Source organism: Lolium rigidum, chromosome 5 (assembly GCF_022539505.1).
Source record: "Lolium rigidum isolate FL_2022 chromosome 5, APGP_CSIRO_Lrig_0.1, whole genome shotgun sequence".
In the NCBI taxonomy this organism is placed as follows: Eukaryota; Viridiplantae; Streptophyta; class Magnoliopsida; order Poales; family Poaceae; genus Lolium; species Lolium rigidum.
Window position 1 is genome coordinate 249,882,484 of NC_061512.1, and position 17,476 is coordinate 249,899,959.

Consider the following 17,476-nt stretch of genomic DNA (forward strand, 5'->3'; position numbering starts at 1 on the left):
GAGTGAGCGCCACGTGGCCCCTTTGCCGTGCGTGTGCACACGACATGTGACCAAAAGTCCTTTGTCGTGTGCATACACACGACAAAGGGCCCTGTTTTTTTCATTTTTTTTGCTGTTTTTCATTTATCCCTGCAGTTCAAATATTGCCTTTCACAAATATAGCATATATATCAACATATGATCACCAAACACATCAACAACACCACAAATACGTCGAGCAACACATAGTTCATGCATACAATCCGTTACATAGAGTCCATAGTCCATCCACACAAGTTACATAGAGTCCATAGTGCAATGTCCATTATTACAATCCATTACAAGCACAACAAACCGACAAAGTGCACGAAGACCATGCCATCAACCTTGTCCTCCTCCGCTTCCGCCGGCCTCATCGTCATTGCCTTGTGACACATAATCTATAAGCAGGTTGATGGAATGAACATTTGCGATATTGAACACTTGAACAAGTACAAGTAGCGGGTTGGGCACCGGAGGACTCACCGCGGTTCATGCTCCGGATGATGTTCAAGTTGTTCACGGTGACAGGTGTCCCCGGGTCCGAGTGGGCGGTGGCGGCATCCACGGCATGGTGTAAGGTGGAGGAGCAGCAATACTCCCGGTGGACTAGATAGAACCGTCTCGGCTCATCAGCCAGCTCATCCGTGCCTCGCTCGCGCTTGCATCATCCGTCGCCGTCGTTGCATCCGCCGCATCATCCGTATCCGCCGCCGCCGGTACCTGCATCCGCTCGCTCCATGTGCGCCCTTGCTCCCGGGCCGCTCGCTCCTTCGCTGCCATCTCCTCCTACGTTGTGTTGCCGCGATGTCATTAACATTTCAATGGAAAGCATGTAAAGGAAATGTAGAGGCTCGAGGAAGAACATACCCGTAACCGCTCGACAGCCTAGATCCGAAGCCCATGGCCGGGGCTCTACCTCAGGCTGGCCGCTCTTACGACCACGACGGATCCGGCGGAGAGAGGGAACCTTCGCCGGGTCGACGCACCCGTCACCAAACCATAGGCGGCCATGCTTCAAGCCTTCTCCCGCAAGCACCGCGACCTCAGTGGTCAAAGTCCTCGGCCTCCGGGTTGGCCTCCTCGCCGTACTTCTCGCTTGAACTTGGAGACATACGACGTGCACCGGGTCTCGCATTGCGGGTTAACCCACACGGACCCCGTCTCAGGATCGGCGTCTTCCTTTGCTTCATCTTCTTTAGCACGGCAAAGACGTTAGGCTTCGCTCCCCGTCCCGAGTTCCTGCAAAAGAGAACATGTAATCAAGTGAAGTGGCACACCCTTGCGGAGTTAACAAATATATAACATGAATTCAAAGAATGAAGGAACCATTAATTTGCTCACCTCGTTCGCAGGTGAAGAGAGAGGGGATGCTGCCTTGGATATGCGATCCACCTCGCATCTCTCGCCCGCTTCTTCTTGCCCTCCTCGTGCTTCTTGAGGTACTGGGGGCATGTCCACCACATGACCATCGCAAGAAAGCACCTATCGTCCTTGCCGACGTACTGAGGAGGGTTCTACATGCACAAGATAAACCCATTATGGTAAAATAAACTACATGGCGATAAAGCCAATCAATAACACATAAATGCAAATACCTGCATGTACTGCCACGGCTGCATGAGCGTGTCGCGAGCGTCCTCCTTAGTCATGTGGACGAAGCGGTCGGCGTGCCGGCCGCGGACGCATTGAATACGTGCCTCGTAGTGCATGCCAGTCACCCTCTTCCTTGCAAGCCGGTGTAGGACATCATCGCACGCACGTCTCCTTGCCCTCGGCCCTCTTGAAGTATTTCTGCAACCATGCACATAGGTAAAACAAGGGGCATTAGTGCAATTATTGTGAACCAAGGAGAGTGTATGAATGGTAAGAAGTCAAAAGTCACGTACCCTGAATTTGGCAACAACCAAATCCGCCGCGGTGCCGCGGCCCATAGGATCTTCCGCGAGGCTGTAGTGCGCCCACCTCCAAGCTACGTCGCAGCCACCCGCAGGGAAATTGACTATCCCAGGGAAATACCATCTAAGTAGGCCCCCAAGGATGTTCGAGTACCCACGTGGCGGTCTCTGCGACGGGTCTTCATACTTGAACGAGCTGCACCATGAAACGACAACATCAATATGTATGTGATAATAATTTTGATAATGACAAAATTGCGATAACGAAATGCCAAAAATTAACATGTACCTCCTTCCATAGGGCACTAGAACAACGTGCCCGTAGCGCCGTGCCTTCAGCCGCGGGGAGCCGTGTTATCCCACGCCGATATGGCTTCCTATCACGTGGCCTCGGCCTCTCCACAGCCTGGAACGTACCGGTAATCCGCCGGCTCTTCCCAATCTAGGCTTTGATCAGGATCGAACACTAAGTTCCCCAACCCCTCATCCTCCGAGAGGTCCTCCTCGTCCCCCTCCTCCTCCTGGTCCTCCCCACCCACCTCCTCCCTCCCTCCCCACCCCCTCCTCCTCCCGGTCCTCCCCACCCCCTCCTCCTCCCCGGTCCTCCCCACCCCCGTGGTGCTCCCGGTCCTCCTCCTCGTCATCATCATCGGCCGCGGGAGGGGGCTAGGACTAGGAGTGAGTACCCGCGTCGCATTCTTCCCTACGCGGCCGCGTCGTGGTAGCGACAGGAGGGGGCTAGGAGGGGGCTAGTAGGTCGGCCCCGCCTCGAAGTCCCTACACCTACCAAGTCCTTGAGCTTCTTTTTAAGACCGCCACCCTTTTTTTTGGCGGCATGCTTCAATCACCTCGCAAACACAAATGAAGAGAGTGGTTTATTAGTACGCAATATTGTAAAGAGATAAATATTAGTGAAAGCAACAGTAAATATAAGTAGATGAACATTAATGAAAGCAACAATAATGCAAAAGGATGAACATTAATTAGTGGAAGCAACAAATAGCAAGCATAGAGTTCTCTCAAACATAGCACGGAGTTCTTACAAATAACCTAGCTAGACAATCTCTATTACACGGAGTTATTACAAATAACCTAGCTAGCCTCACAATTACTACTACATAGATCAAGTAGTCCGTGTCGCCGTCCGTGATTGGACCGCGTGTCTCATCATCGTCATCGTGCTCGGCGAACCAATAATCATCAATGAAACCCGGAGGTGGTCCATCCGCATCGAGGTCAATCCCCGCTCCGAACGCCTCGAGCAAACTCGAGTCTTCCGGGGCACAAACATCCTCGCCTTCATCTTCTCGCATTGTCCCCATCCATGCCCGCATCTTCTTGTTCATCGTCTACGACCATGTCATCGATAGTCGGCAAGGCGATTGTGAAATGCCCGGGAGCCCTTCTTCCCGATAGAACTCGACACTCTTTGCCGAGGGGTCTACGCGGCGGTAATCGTCCTTGTTTGGCGGGGGCGGCCTATTGCGTGAAGGCACCGTCATCACAACATCCCATCCATGTAGACGTTTTGTCGGGTTTCCGCACGCGTACGGGAGATAGAATACTTGGAAAGGCTCCGGGTAGCCAAGATGTACACATCCTCTCCCTTATAAACAGCAGTTCCTCTCAACTTCGACCAACCCAATTTCAGGATCCCGTCTCACCCGACGTGGGTCAAACCAATGACATTTGAAGACGACGGGATTTAGCCCTTTCTGAAACCCGTAATTCAGCTCGTATATACCCTCGACTCTTCCATAGTAATGGAGCCCATCGTCACCTTGACATACCACCCCGCTATTTATTGTCTTCGCGTTGGGCCGGCTTGTTGTGTATTTATGGGTCTGGAAGCGATACCCGTTCACGTCATAGGAGTTGAACGCTTCGACGGAATGGTCAAAGCCCCTAGCAATTTTTCTTAGCTCGACTTCATCTCTTTGTCGGCTCTTGCCTACAAGTTTAGCACGAGAAGTTTAGAACGAGAAATGACCGATAAATGTCGGAAGTGCTAGCTAATTTGGGATAGAAAAGTACCAAATTACAGTAACCAGCTTACTAAAACCGAAACCGCCGCCCTTATCGAAAATTTGCTTGGATTCTTCCGGGGTAGGCTCCCTGTGGGTATTCTTCCAATGTATAGCCTTGAATTGCCTATACCGATGAAAAGAGGAAGAGTTAGCCACGCAAATACGAGTGAATGTTTGCGAATAACTAAATGGTTCGCACTTACTCGATGTACGGCTTCACTTCGACCATGGTGTTCAAGACATATACGAGTGGATCAAGGTCCGCTCCTGCAGGTCCGTTCTGTACGGCTTCGAGCCACTTGACTTGCCACCAAGCCCCACGAAGATGCTAAGCTTGGGTACTTCTTCATTGTTGGCGGCATTGTAACGGAGGACCGGGTTGTGCTTTGTGGGAATGTTGGGATCATAGTGCTTAGTGGTGAAGTTTGCCACCTCCACGTTCAGGACTCGCCTCGGCTATGGATGCTTCGATCTTGCATTTATTGCCAGCTCATTTGACGAAGCTTTTGTGTTTCTCTCTCGGGACCAAACCGCCAACGGCCCCAATTCGGCCCCCCTTTAAGCATTCCTCCGCGAGGTGCAGGATCATATGTTGCATCGGATTAAAGAACCCCGGAGGAAAGATCTTCTCTAGATCGCAAAGCAACACGGGTGCCTCTTCATCCAGACTTCTCAATCACTTTAGTGTCTAACTACCTAGCACAAATCTGGCGGAAGAAAAACTCAACCTCGCTAGCACTCGCCAAGTCTTCTCGTGGACATAGCCTCGAATCATCACCGGCATTATCCGCTCAAGCCATATGTGGTAGTCATGACTCTTCAGCCCTTGTACTCGCAACGTTTCAATGTTCGGACCCTCATCCAGCTTGGTCGCGAACCCATCAGTGGAAAAACAAGGAGTCCTTCATCCATTGGAAGACCTCCCTTTTTGGGCCTTTGTGAGGCAGAACGGAGCGTGTGGCTTAGTCCAAGTTTTTTTGGCACCATGAGGTGGCCGCGTGTTCAACTCCGGCCTATCGCACCACATTTCTTGATCAATTCGAGCCTTTATGTTATCCTTCGTCTTCTCGGTGTCCACAATCGTGCTCCAAATGGCTTCACTGATATTCTTCTCGTGTGCATTACATCAATGTTATGCGGGAGCTCGAGAAACTCAAAGTAAGGGAGCTTCCATAAGCACGGCTTGTGAGTCCATTGGTGTGTCTCCCCATATCCCAAGAAACCATTCCCATCAGTGGCTAGGCTTAAGAGCATCTAACTCGGCCTTGATTTCCGTTCCGGTCTTCGGAATTGGCTTCGGGCCACGGACAACACGGCCTTTCTTGAAGCTCTTTACATCACTCCCGTATGCATGCCTCCGCTCAAGGAACCGTCGAGCTTCATCAAAGCATGAATACTTGCCTCCCTTGTTTAGCCGTAAGAAAGTCACGGCCCGCCCGCACCGTGGGCAAGGCCACTTCCCATGTGTACACCACCCGCGAACAAAGCACGTGCCGTGCAGGTCATGCGTGGACGTGTGGTACCACACATACATATCGAAGTACTCCTTCTTTGATGCGTCATATGTTCGGATCCCGCGACCTTCCCAGCCACGAACCAAGTCATCCACCAGCGGTTCCAGTACACATTCATGTTCTTACCCGGGTATTTGGGCCCTGGGATTATCATCGACACAAACATGTTCTCTCGATCTCATGCGTACGCCGTGGGGAGGTTCATGGGAATAACAAACACCGGCCAACAACTCGTATACCGCAGCCGACATACCATATGGATTGAACCCATCGGTTGATATCGCAACCGCTACGCTCCTCGGGTCACCTGCTTTCAGTGGAAATTTCTTGACAAAGTTCTTCCATGCAGCACTCATCCGACGGATGTATCATCTTGTCGTTGTATCTCGTTTCCTTCCACGGCCCACCTCATCCGTCGGGCGTATCCTCGGTCATGAAGAGCCGCTGGATCCTCGTGAGAACTCGGAAGATAGCGGAGGATATTCTTGGCAACCGTGGTCTCGCCTCTTCCGACCATCACCATTGCGGTCTACCTCAAAGTACCTAGAGGAATTGCATTTGATGCAATAATTTGTGTCGGCGTGCTCCTCTCTCGAATAGCATGCATCCCTTTGGACAAGCGTGTATCTCGCTGAGATGACATCTTAAGGTCACCGAGCAATTTGGTCGAATAGTAGAAGTTTTGCGGCAAGAGGTGCCCTTTCGGCGTAAGGCTGCCTACGATGACCGTAAGTTCATCGAACCCATCTCTCGCACAAGTTCCTATGGCACTTCAAGGCCATAAGGCGAGCGATGGCATCTAGTTGGGTAACCTCTCGTATTTTCATGTAGGGGTTTCGCGAAGCAAACAGAGCCTCATAATACTCCTTTGTGTTTTCCTCCGGGTCCTCACTTGTCTCTCGCATCCCGAGGTGTCTCCACCTCTACATGAGGGCTTTCAGTGCACATTACCATTAGCCAAGTTTTCTAAGCACCTATCAAAACCAAAGGTCATATTCCCCCCTAGGTTGAATCTGCCGCACCTCCTTCCTAGCACGTTTCTTTGCCTTTTCTCCATGGTAAGTCCAAATCCCGTAGGACGGTGTGAACCCAAACTTGATCAGTGTGCATACTCATAGTTTCCTTGTCCCGTGCCTTTCGGTTAGCGCACTTACTACAAGGGCACCAAACACTTATAGGTCCGCTAGGGATGGCAAACGCCCTATCCACAAACCGCTCGGTCTTTTCTCCCCATTCATCAAGATAGTTCCACCGACCGATTCTCGCCATCATACATCCAGCCACGATTATCCATCCTCTAATCCAAGCAACAAAACGTACGAACATAGCATTTATATATCAAATAGGAAATAAATGCATCATATATTTATTTTTTTACGCGTGCATCAACCCGAAACTCTACTAGGTGGGCTCCTAGCAGCCGCCGGATCCGTAGATTGAGTACGTTCTCCCAGCTCTACCTCGATCCGAGACGGAACTTCGGCAGCACCTCCCCGCTGCTCTCCCGATACACGTCTCGGCAAAAAGCCGAGAGGGGTGTGCATCCGGAGAACAACGGGGAGGCGCTACCGAAATCCCGTCTCGGATCGGGGTAGAGCACGGAGAACGTACCCAACTACGCATCCGCCGGCTGTCCCGATAAATGCCGTAAGAGTTACGGTTCATAATATGCGAGACCACTAATGCATATTTATCCGCGTAACCCTTACGGTCGGGAAGAGACGCCTAGGTATCGCGACAGACTTGGTGATCTAGACACAAAAAAAACCTAGGTACAAACTGGGGAGGCTTCGAGCCCTAAACCCCTCTAAATCCCTAAACCACGACGCCGGAGCTGCAGAACCATGCGTCATAAACCCTAACCCTAACCCTAAACCCTAAACCTATACCTAACCATAAATACTTACCTTTTAACCTAAACCCTAGCCCTAGCCCTAACCCTACACCTAACCCTAACCAGTAGATCAGGCACACCGTCGATCGTGTGATAATGGCTCTAGTCACGGTATATGTGCCAAGGGGTCCCAATCTTGGTTCTCCATATGTATATGTACTAAACAAACCTAAAAGAATGAAAAGTTACATTGGTGCACCCGCGCGGAGAAATCTAGGGGGTAGACCCGCCGGGGCACACGTTCCGCTCGTTTTGGGTGGAGGAGGGGGAGAACGACCGCCGAGCACCGGAACCCCACCAAATCTTGCATGTGGGCCTATGATATGTGTGAAAGTGTGGTGCAAGTTCTAATGGTGCAAAAGTATCTCCCCTAAACCCTAAACCTTAAACCCTAAACTGGGGAGGCTTCGAGCACTAAAACCCTAAACCACGACGCCGGAGCTGCAGAACCATGCATCATAAACCCTAACCCTAAACCCTAAACCTATACCTAACCATAAATACTTACATTGAACCTAAACCCTAGCCCTACCCCCTAAACCCTAGCCCTAACCCTACACCAAACCCTAACCAGTAGATCAGGCACACCCTCGATCGTGTGATAATGGCTCGAGCTGCGGGTATGTATGTGCCAAAGGGTCCCAATCTTGGTTCTCCATGTGTATATGTCCTAAACAAACCTAAAAGAATGAAAAGTTACATTGGTGCACCTCGCGCGGAGAAATCTAGGGGGGTAGACCCGCCGGGGCACACGTTCCGCTCTTTTGGGGGAAGGAGGGGGAGAACGACCGCCGGAGCACCGGAACCCCACCAAATTTTGCATGTGGACCTATGATATGTGTCAAAGTGTGGTGCAAGGTCTAATGGTGCAAAAGTATCTCCCCTACCCCCTAGACCCTAGCCCTAACCCTACACCAAACCCTAACCAGTAGATCAGGCACACCCTCGATCATGTGATAATGGCTCGAGCTGCGGGTATGTATGTGCCAAAGGGTCCCAATCTTGGTTCTCCATGTGTATATGTCCTAAACAAACCTAAAAGAATGAAAAGTTACATTGGTGCACCCTCGCGCGGAGAAATCTAGGGGGTAGACCCGCCGGGGCACACGTTCCGCTCTTTGGGGGAAGGAGGGAGAACGATCGCCGGAGCACCGGAACCCCACCAAATTTTGCATGTGGACCTATGATATGTGTCAAAGTGTGGTGCAAGATCTAATGGTGCAAAAGTAGCTCCCCTAAACCCTAGACCCTAGCCCTAACCCTACACCTAACCCTAACCAAGCAGATCGGGCACACCCTCGATCATGTGATAATGGCTCGAGCTGCGGGTATGTATGTGCCAAAGGGTCCCAATCTTGGTTCTCCATGTGTATATGTCCTAAAAAACCTAAAAGAATGAAAAGTTACATTGGTGCACCCTCGCGGAGAAATCTAGGGGGTAGACCCGCCGGGGCACACGTTCCGCTGTTTTGGGGGAGGAGGGGGAGAACGACCGCCGGAGCACCGGAACCCCACCAAATCTTGCATGTGGGCCTATGATATGTGTCAAAGTGTGGTGCAAGGTCTAATGGTGCAAAAGTATCTCCCCTAAACCCTAAACCCTAAACTGGGGAGGCTTCGAGCACTAAAACCCCTCTAAAACCCTAAACCACGACGCCGGAGCTGCAGAACCATGCATCATAAACCATAACCCTAACCCTAAACCCTAAACCTATACCTAACCATAAATACTTACATTGAACCTAAACCCTAGCCCTACCCCTAGACCCTAGCCCTAACCCTACACCAAACCCTAACCAAGTAGATCGTGCACACCCTCGATCATGTGATAATGGCTCGAGCTGCGGGTATGTATGTGCCAAAGGGTCCCAATCTTGGTTCTCCATGTGTATATGTCCTAAACAAACCTAAAAGAATGAAAAGTTACATTGGTGCACCCTCGCGCGGAGAAATCTAGGGGGTAGACCCGCCGGGGCACACGTTCCGCTCTTTTGGGGAAGGAGGGGGAGAACGACCGCCGGAGCACCGGAACCCCACCAAATTTTGCATGTGGACCTATGATATGTGTCAAAGTGTGGTGCAAGGTCTAATGGTGCAAAAGTAGCTCCCCTAAACCCTAGACCCTAGCCCTAACCCTACACCTAACCCTAACCAGACAGATCGTGCACACCCTCGATCATGTGATAATGGCTCGAGCTGCGGGTATGTATGTGCCAAAGGGTACCAATCTTGGTTCTCCATGTGTATATGTCCTAAACAAACCTAAAAGAATGAAAGTTACATTGGTGCACCCTCGCGCGGAGAAATCTAGGGGGGTAGACCCGCCGGGCACACGTTCCGCTCGTTTTGGGGGAGGAGGGGAGAACGACCGCCGGAGCACCGGAACCCCACCAAATCTTGCATGTGGGCCTATGATATGTGTCAAAGTGTGGTGCAAGGTCTAATGGTGCAAAAGTATCTCCCCTAAACCCTAAACCCTAAACTGGGGAGGCTTCGAGCACTAAAACCCCTCTAAAACCCTAAACCACGACGCCGGAGATGCAGAACCATGCATCATAAACCCTAACCCTAACCCTAAACCCTAAACCTATACCTAACCATAAATACTTACATTGAACCTAAACCCTAGCCCTACCCCCTAGACCCTAGCCCTAACCCTACACCAAACCCTAACCAAGAGATCGTGCACACCTCGATCATGTGATAATGGCTCGAGCCGCGGGTATGTATGTGCCAAAGGGTCCCAATCTTGGTTCTCCATGTGTATATGTCCTAAACAAACCTAAAATAATGAAAAGTTACATTGGTGCACCCTCGCGGAGAAATCTAGGGGGGTAGACCCGCCGGGGCACACGTTCCGCTCTTTTGGGGGAAGGAGGGGGAGAACGACCGCCGGACCACCGGAACCCCACCAAATTTTGCATGTGGACCTATAATATGTGTCAAAGTGTGGTGCAAGGTCTAATTGTGCAAAAGTAGCTCCCCTAAACCCTAGACCCTAGCCCTAACCCTACACCTAACCCTAACCAGTAGATCAGGCACACCCTCGATCATGTGATAATGGCTCGAGCTGCGAGTATGTATGTGCCAAAGGGTCCCAATCTTGGTTCTCCATGTGTATATGTCCTAAACAAACCTAAAAGAATTAAAAGTTACATTGGTGCACCCTGCGCGGAGAAATCTAGGGGGTAGACCCGCCGGGGCACACGTTCCGCTGTTTTGGGGGGAGGAGGGGGAGAACGACCGCCGGAGCACCGGAACCCCACCAAATCTTGCATGTGGGCCTATGATATGTGTCAAAGTGTGGTGCAAGGTCTAATGGTGCAAAAGTATCTCCCCTAAACCCTAAACCCTAAACTGGGGAGGCTTCGAGCACTAAAACCCCTCTAAAACCCTAAACCACGACGCGAGTCGCAGAACCATGCATCATAAACCCTAACCCTAACCCTAAACCCTAAACCTATACCTAACCATAAATACTTACATTGAACCTAAACCCTAGCCCTACCCCCTAGACCCTAGCCCTAACCCTACACCAAACCCTAACCAAGAGATCGTGCACACCCTCGATCATGTGATAATGGCTCGAGCCGCGGGTATGTATGTGCCAAAGGGTCCCAATCTTGGTTCTCCATGTGTATATGTCCTAAACAAACCTAAAAGAATGAAAAGTTACATTGGTGCACCCTCGCGCGAAGAAATCTAGGGGGTAGACCCGCCGGGGCACACGTTCCGCTCTTTTGGGGGAAGGAGGGGAGAACGACCGCCGGAGCACCGGAACCCCACCAAATTTTGCATGTGGACCTATGATATGTGTCAAAGTGTGGTGCAAGGTCTAACGGTGCAAAAGTAGCTCCCCTAAACCCTAGACCCTAGCCCTAACCCTACACCTAACCCTAACCAGAGAGATCGGGCACACCCTCGATCATGTGATAATGGCTCGAGCTGCGGGTATGTATGTGCCAAAGGGTCCCAATCTTGGTTCTCCATGTGTATATGTCCTAAACAAACCTAAAAGAATGAAAAGTTACATTGGTGCACCCTCGCGCGGAGAAATCTAGGGGGTAGACCCGCCGGGCACACGTTCCGCTGTTTTGGGGGAGGAGGGGAGAACGACCGCCGGAGCACGGGAACCCCACCAAATCTTGCATGTGGGCCTATATATGCTATGTGTCACAGTGTGGTGCAATGTGTGATTCACCAAATGGTGCATGGCATGGATCCCCGGTCCGACATTCCTCAACTTCGGCGATAACACTTACCGCATTCCCGGACGTGTACGGTGAAGTGTCCCGCCGCCGGTATATCGGGGGCTAGACCGTGCCAAAGGGTGCCACACATGGTTTTCCATATGTCCATGGACTAAACAAACCTAAACCTATGAAAAGGTATATTGGTAGAACCTCGCGCAGAGAAATCTAGGGGGTAGACCATCCGGGCTCACGGACGGCCGTTTTTAGGGGGAATGACCCCCGAGCACCGGAATGCCACCTAAACTTGCAACTGGACCTAAAACCTAACCCTAACAAACCTAAAAGAATGAAAAGTACATTGTGCACCCTCGCGCGGAGAAATCTACGGGGTAGACCCGCCGTCCCGCTATTTTTGCGGGAAGGAGGGGGACGACCGCCGGAGCACCGAACCCCGATATATGTGGGGGATGAACATGGAGAGTAAGTTTGTATTGCACATTGTCTTAAGTAACACTAATAAATAGTCATCAAAAAGTAAAACTAATTAAAAAATAAATATGAATGTTAGATGAAATAAAATTGAAAGAAAAAAAATAAAATGAATGGCGGCGCACGGCAAAGTAAAATTCGGACGGCAAAGGAGACTTTGCCGTGCATACTGGTTGGCCGCACGGCAAAGGGAGTGGCACGGCAACGTCCAGACCCTTTGCCGTGCTGCATTTCGTTGCCGTGCGGCCTGCAGGGGTCTTTGCCGTGATGGTTTTCTTTGCCGTGCGTTCTGCTCAGACTTTGCCGTGCGCATATTCTTTGCCGTGCGCCACTGCTGACTATGCCGTGCTGTTTTTCATTGCCGTGCGCTGCTCTAAATCTTTTCCGTGCGTTTTGTGTTTGCCGTGCGTGGTGTTTTCTGCGCACGGCAAAGATTGCTTTGCCGTGCAGAGGCTCACGGCAATGATTGCCTTCACGGCAACGACAATTTTTCCCGTAGTGTTTGTTTCCCGCGTTCATTGGCGCGAGACAGAAATCTACGCTGAATGTGACGGTGAGCACCACCTAGCTAGCATGGGCGGTGTATCCATGATCCATCTTCAATCGTTTTGCCTATCTATACCTAATAATAAAGGGAGGATTGTTTCCGTCGTCCAACACTTTTTTGGACTAAATTGCCCTCCCAAGTCCCACCAAATCATCCTACGTTGTTAGGAAACCGATGATTTTTTGACACCCGTGCGTCGTTCGGAAACCTGCAGGAAATCTTCTCCGCCCGCCGCACGCCACGCTCTCCTCTATTTATACACGCGGCCCCATCAACATACGCGCACGTTTTGCTCGATCGATCCTGCTATAGCGACCGGCAGCCATCCTTACCCCGACGGCGTGTCCAAGATCTGAAGACCTGCAGAGGGATCATCAACCTAGATTATACACGAGCGACGGCCAGCTTCGGCGCGGCGATGTGCAGACCACCCTCGATGCCTTCACGATTGCAAAGCGATGGCATTAGCGCCTCGTGCCTGCATCATCGGGAGGTGTCCAGCTCCAGCCCGACAAGATAGAGGGCACAGGATCCATGTCTCCATGGTGAGGCGTGGATGACCCTGTTGGCCGCTGATTTGTTGGGATGATCGATTTTGCGGCCTCCAAGAGATTTCGACCGACGCCGAGGGGCATGAGATGGGCGTGTCGGTGGGGACATGGATGGCAGTAAGGTTGCTGATGTCCACGCGCAGGAGATGGAGGCATCGTCGGTACACGAGCGTGCTGGTGGCAGGGCTCCGATGCGATCGTGGTCGGGCGAGGTAGAGCATAGCAAGCCCGCGGGATTTGGGATTTTGGGCTGGAGGTAGTCAGTGCACACGGAAGCCAGGTGCCAAGGCGGCGTCCGCTGCCGAGCGAGCGCGGAGATGTGCGCCGGACATCAGGCCGCGGTGGTGAAGAGGCACGGAAGGGAGAGAGGCCAATTGAGAGGGCTGGTTCGAGGCGGAGAAGGACAACAGAGCAAGGCACCATCGAAGCTGGGCGGCGGAAAGAGTGGAGAACGAGAGAAGGTGGCCGACCGGCCGGCAAGGTGACATGAGCGAGCATCGGGAACGAGGTGGCGGCACAAAGGTCGGTGTTCGGGTGGTGGCGCTTGGCCGAAGCTGGGCCGCCGGGAGGAAAAGAGGGAATCAGAATCAGTCCGTCCGTTCCCAGCGAGCTTCTTGTTTTTCTCCCGGCCGGCGTGGTTCACTTCCAGTTCTTGCTCTGCACAGTGGCCTAAAGCTAGCAGTAGCAGATGTTGAGTGGATGCGCTTGCTCCCGAGAGGTTGAGAGTGACTGTATACATGTTGTCGTGAGCGGGAGCTAAAAAAAAGCCAACAAATTATAGGTGAGATTGGTGACTGGGTTTAAGTGCACAGTGACTATCCATGGTTTCTCATCTGGCTGATTCATGTGAAATAGCTCAGGCTCCTGACAAACATGATGATTTAGAGAAAGGGGTTCTAACATGCAACCAAGGCCGTAACATGCCATTACATCCATAGACGAAACACAACATAAAATATTTAACCGTTGCAACCCACAAACATTTATAGACGGTCATGTCATTACATGTCTAGAACTCTAGATTGAGTCCCTCTTCCGTTTGGCCTGTGCTTGGACTCAACAATGGTTGCTACTCCGACGCAACGCGCGGGCATTGTCCTAGTTAATACTCAAATTCAGATTAATTACTTTGTCACTAGATGGATGTACCTAAAATTAAAATATGTCTATATATATCTATATTAGTTGTAATTAATATGGATCAGAGGAAGTAGAAAGCATCAAAACGAACCCAACAAAAGATATTATGTATATTCTCTCGTGCCTCATGGCCAGAAAGATAACGTAGCTTTCATCATTTCATGTGCAGCTACATCCGAGGTGGTCCAATCATGTTAATCCTTCTGAAAATGTGGCTTAGATCGATCGGCTCAATCTGGTGGTAGGCCCGGCCATCCATCTGGTTTTTTTTTTTGAGAACACAGTACAACGCAGACGCTCACAAACACGCACGTACAAACACTCCTATGAACGCACGCACGCACACCCTACCCCTATGAGCACCTCCGAGGGACTGAGCCGGCATATTTTGAGGTTGACAAAGTCACCACTGGCGTCTCGCTGTTGACGGGCACGTCACCTACCATTGAAAGCATAGCGCCGGTTAAATCCTGGAATAAATCCAGGTAAATGCAAACACCCATACCAAGTCTAGGGCTTGAACCTGGGTGGGCTGGTTCCACCACAAGGGACCTAACCACCAGAGCCAAGCTCTGTTTGCCCATCCATCCATCTGGTTTTAGCAACGGGAGCGTCTGATTTTCTTCCTCTTTCCTGTCGAAATCACTGTAGCTAAGCGAGATGTCACAATTCTCAACTGGGTGTGACCGTGTGACTGTGCAAGCAGCCGCGGTGTGGTCTTGATCCTGCCTTCCTCCTAAATCGTATGGCCAAGAGGAAAGATGCCTAGATGTGCTGACATGTCACCTTAGTTTGCGATATTTTCTAAGTGTGCTATTGTAGTGTGACAATTGCTCGTGCCTTCCTCTAAGCAACTACTCCCTCCATTCCTTTCTACAGTGCCTATAGATTTTTGCCATTTATTTCACAATATGAGGTTGTAGTTTGGCTTTTTTCAATTACCCCTCCACTGGTCAACTCCCACACGATATGCATGAAAAAAATCCATATAAAATAGGAAACAGTTAATTGAGATTCCTAATGCATGGCCCAAGGAATTGCTTAGATTTAGGAAGCAATGTTTTTGTTTTTCCTTAACTAAACTTGGCTGCACATATATGGAGAGTCAACCAGACAGATTTGTGGGATTTGTTATGGTAAGTTAGGAAGTTATCGATTTCCCTAATTTTAGTCCGATCTCAAATCGTTCGGCCAGGGGGATTTGTTACTCTTGCGCTAATTTCCGCGTCAAAAACTATAAGCACTATAGAATGAAACGGAGGGAGTACTAGCCAAACAAAGCTATAGGATGGGGCAAAAGCATGCCTGATCCATTGCGAACATAAAATGTAACCGCTTGGATCGGTTGAGGTCGGAACGCGGATAAATTTGCGGTTGCATGCCCCCCTATCTGTTTGGGAGGAGGGCAAACCCAGCGAACTAATGCATTTTTTATTCCACCGTCATTGACATGACACACGTGGTGATTAATGTCGCCTTCCCGCGCGTGCGGTCACTGTCGTTTTCCACCCTGGCCGTGGCTATAAGAGGGGAGGCGCCACCAGGGTGGATGCGCAAAACCCTAGCAAGCACACCCATTGCGGACCGTAGCAGCGCTTGGATCTAACTAAGCGAGTTGTTGTGCGTCGCTTCCCGAACGACCCACACTTGAGTGAGCTCTCCATGATGGAGGCGTTCGAGGTAGAGAAGACCGCCACATATACCGAGACTGAGGTGCGCGACAAGATACATGGACCATACATCGAGGGATGGGGGTGGTAGGAAAGGCCACGGAGCGTGAGGTCATCACCGGGGTACATGCCGAGGCGGGGGGGAGGGAGGGGCTGAGGCAGCATAAATGAAAGAGATGCTAGCTCAGGAAGCATCATTGAGGACGCAGACCTGGCGGAGGCCCAGATGTTGCTTTCGGGGCCTGGGCGGTGCTAGCAGAGGCGCATGCATCGCTAGCGGAGGTCGCGCACAGAAATAGCCCGCACCCGACGCGTGGGTGGACACGGACCTCGAAAACATCGACGATGCCCACGATGATGTCGATGCGCCAGACGTCACCGACGAGCAGCGGGCACTTCTCGCGTCGTTCGAGGCTGCCTATCGCGACGAGGTCACTCGCCAACTCATTTACGAGCAGCGAGCGGTAGGCCTTGGCGGACAGGCAGACGGTCGTCCAGGTCTCTTCGACAGCAACCCACCGTGCGGCGATCTGGGCGGTTGTGGAGGCGAGGTAGAGGTAGACAAGAAGAACCGCAAGATGGAGGAGTAGTTCTCGAGTGGCAGAGCTCGTTGGATCGCCAACATGGACGCAGTAAGGCAGTGAGGCAAGGAGGAGGAGAGGGAAAGAGCCCGCTAGGAGGCCAAATGTGCGGGCCTCATTGTCCCGAGTATGATCTAGAGTAGTTGTGATACGTTCGAGCGGCGCCAGGTGCAGGAGGCGATGCTCCGTGTGAGACACACAACTACAAGTAGCCTCAGCCATGGTTGGGTGCGCGACGACAAATAGATATGGGCATTTTAGTTTAGGTTCAACCCTCACTGTAAAGATGGTTAGTTATTTTGGCGATACGTAATAAAAAAACTTTTAAATGTTTTTTTGAGTCTGTAACCGGTGGACCTCTGGCGGATGCGTGATCCGTTCGTGGCGTGTTCGCGTCAACTCTTTCCCGTACTAAATTTGGGCTAGGAATGGTCCACGCCCTTGGCCCGTCTCGGCAGGTCGCTGGGTCAGATTTTCCATGTTCCCCACTCTCAGTGGATCAAAACGGACAACCTCAGTTTGTTTGGTCGGGCTCGGTAGAGACTCCCTAAGTTGAGTGTACGAACGTGCTCGATCTCCCTTCTCCACGTCAGACGTCCCACACGGCATCCTCCATCAACATTTGCGTTCAAGTTGTTCGAGAGTTCCATGTCACTTTACTGGGTCGGTTCAATGTCCCAAGTAGGAGTGTAGCCTCGGCAAAAAAATCGGAGCATGCGATGAAGATCAATAACATGATTGAGGAGTTCATGGTGAAAACTGCATTGTGGTAGCTTGACTCCATGTTAACCGGTCACTCCATAACCAATAAGTGGTTTTGAAATAAAGAAAATACTTTGGTACCTAGGCGATATGGTGGTTTGAATTGAGAGACCCTAAAAAGATACCCAAAGAAGAATAGTGGTCCCAAGTCCACAAAGGATTTGTACATGGAAATGAGATTGGCCAAAAGAA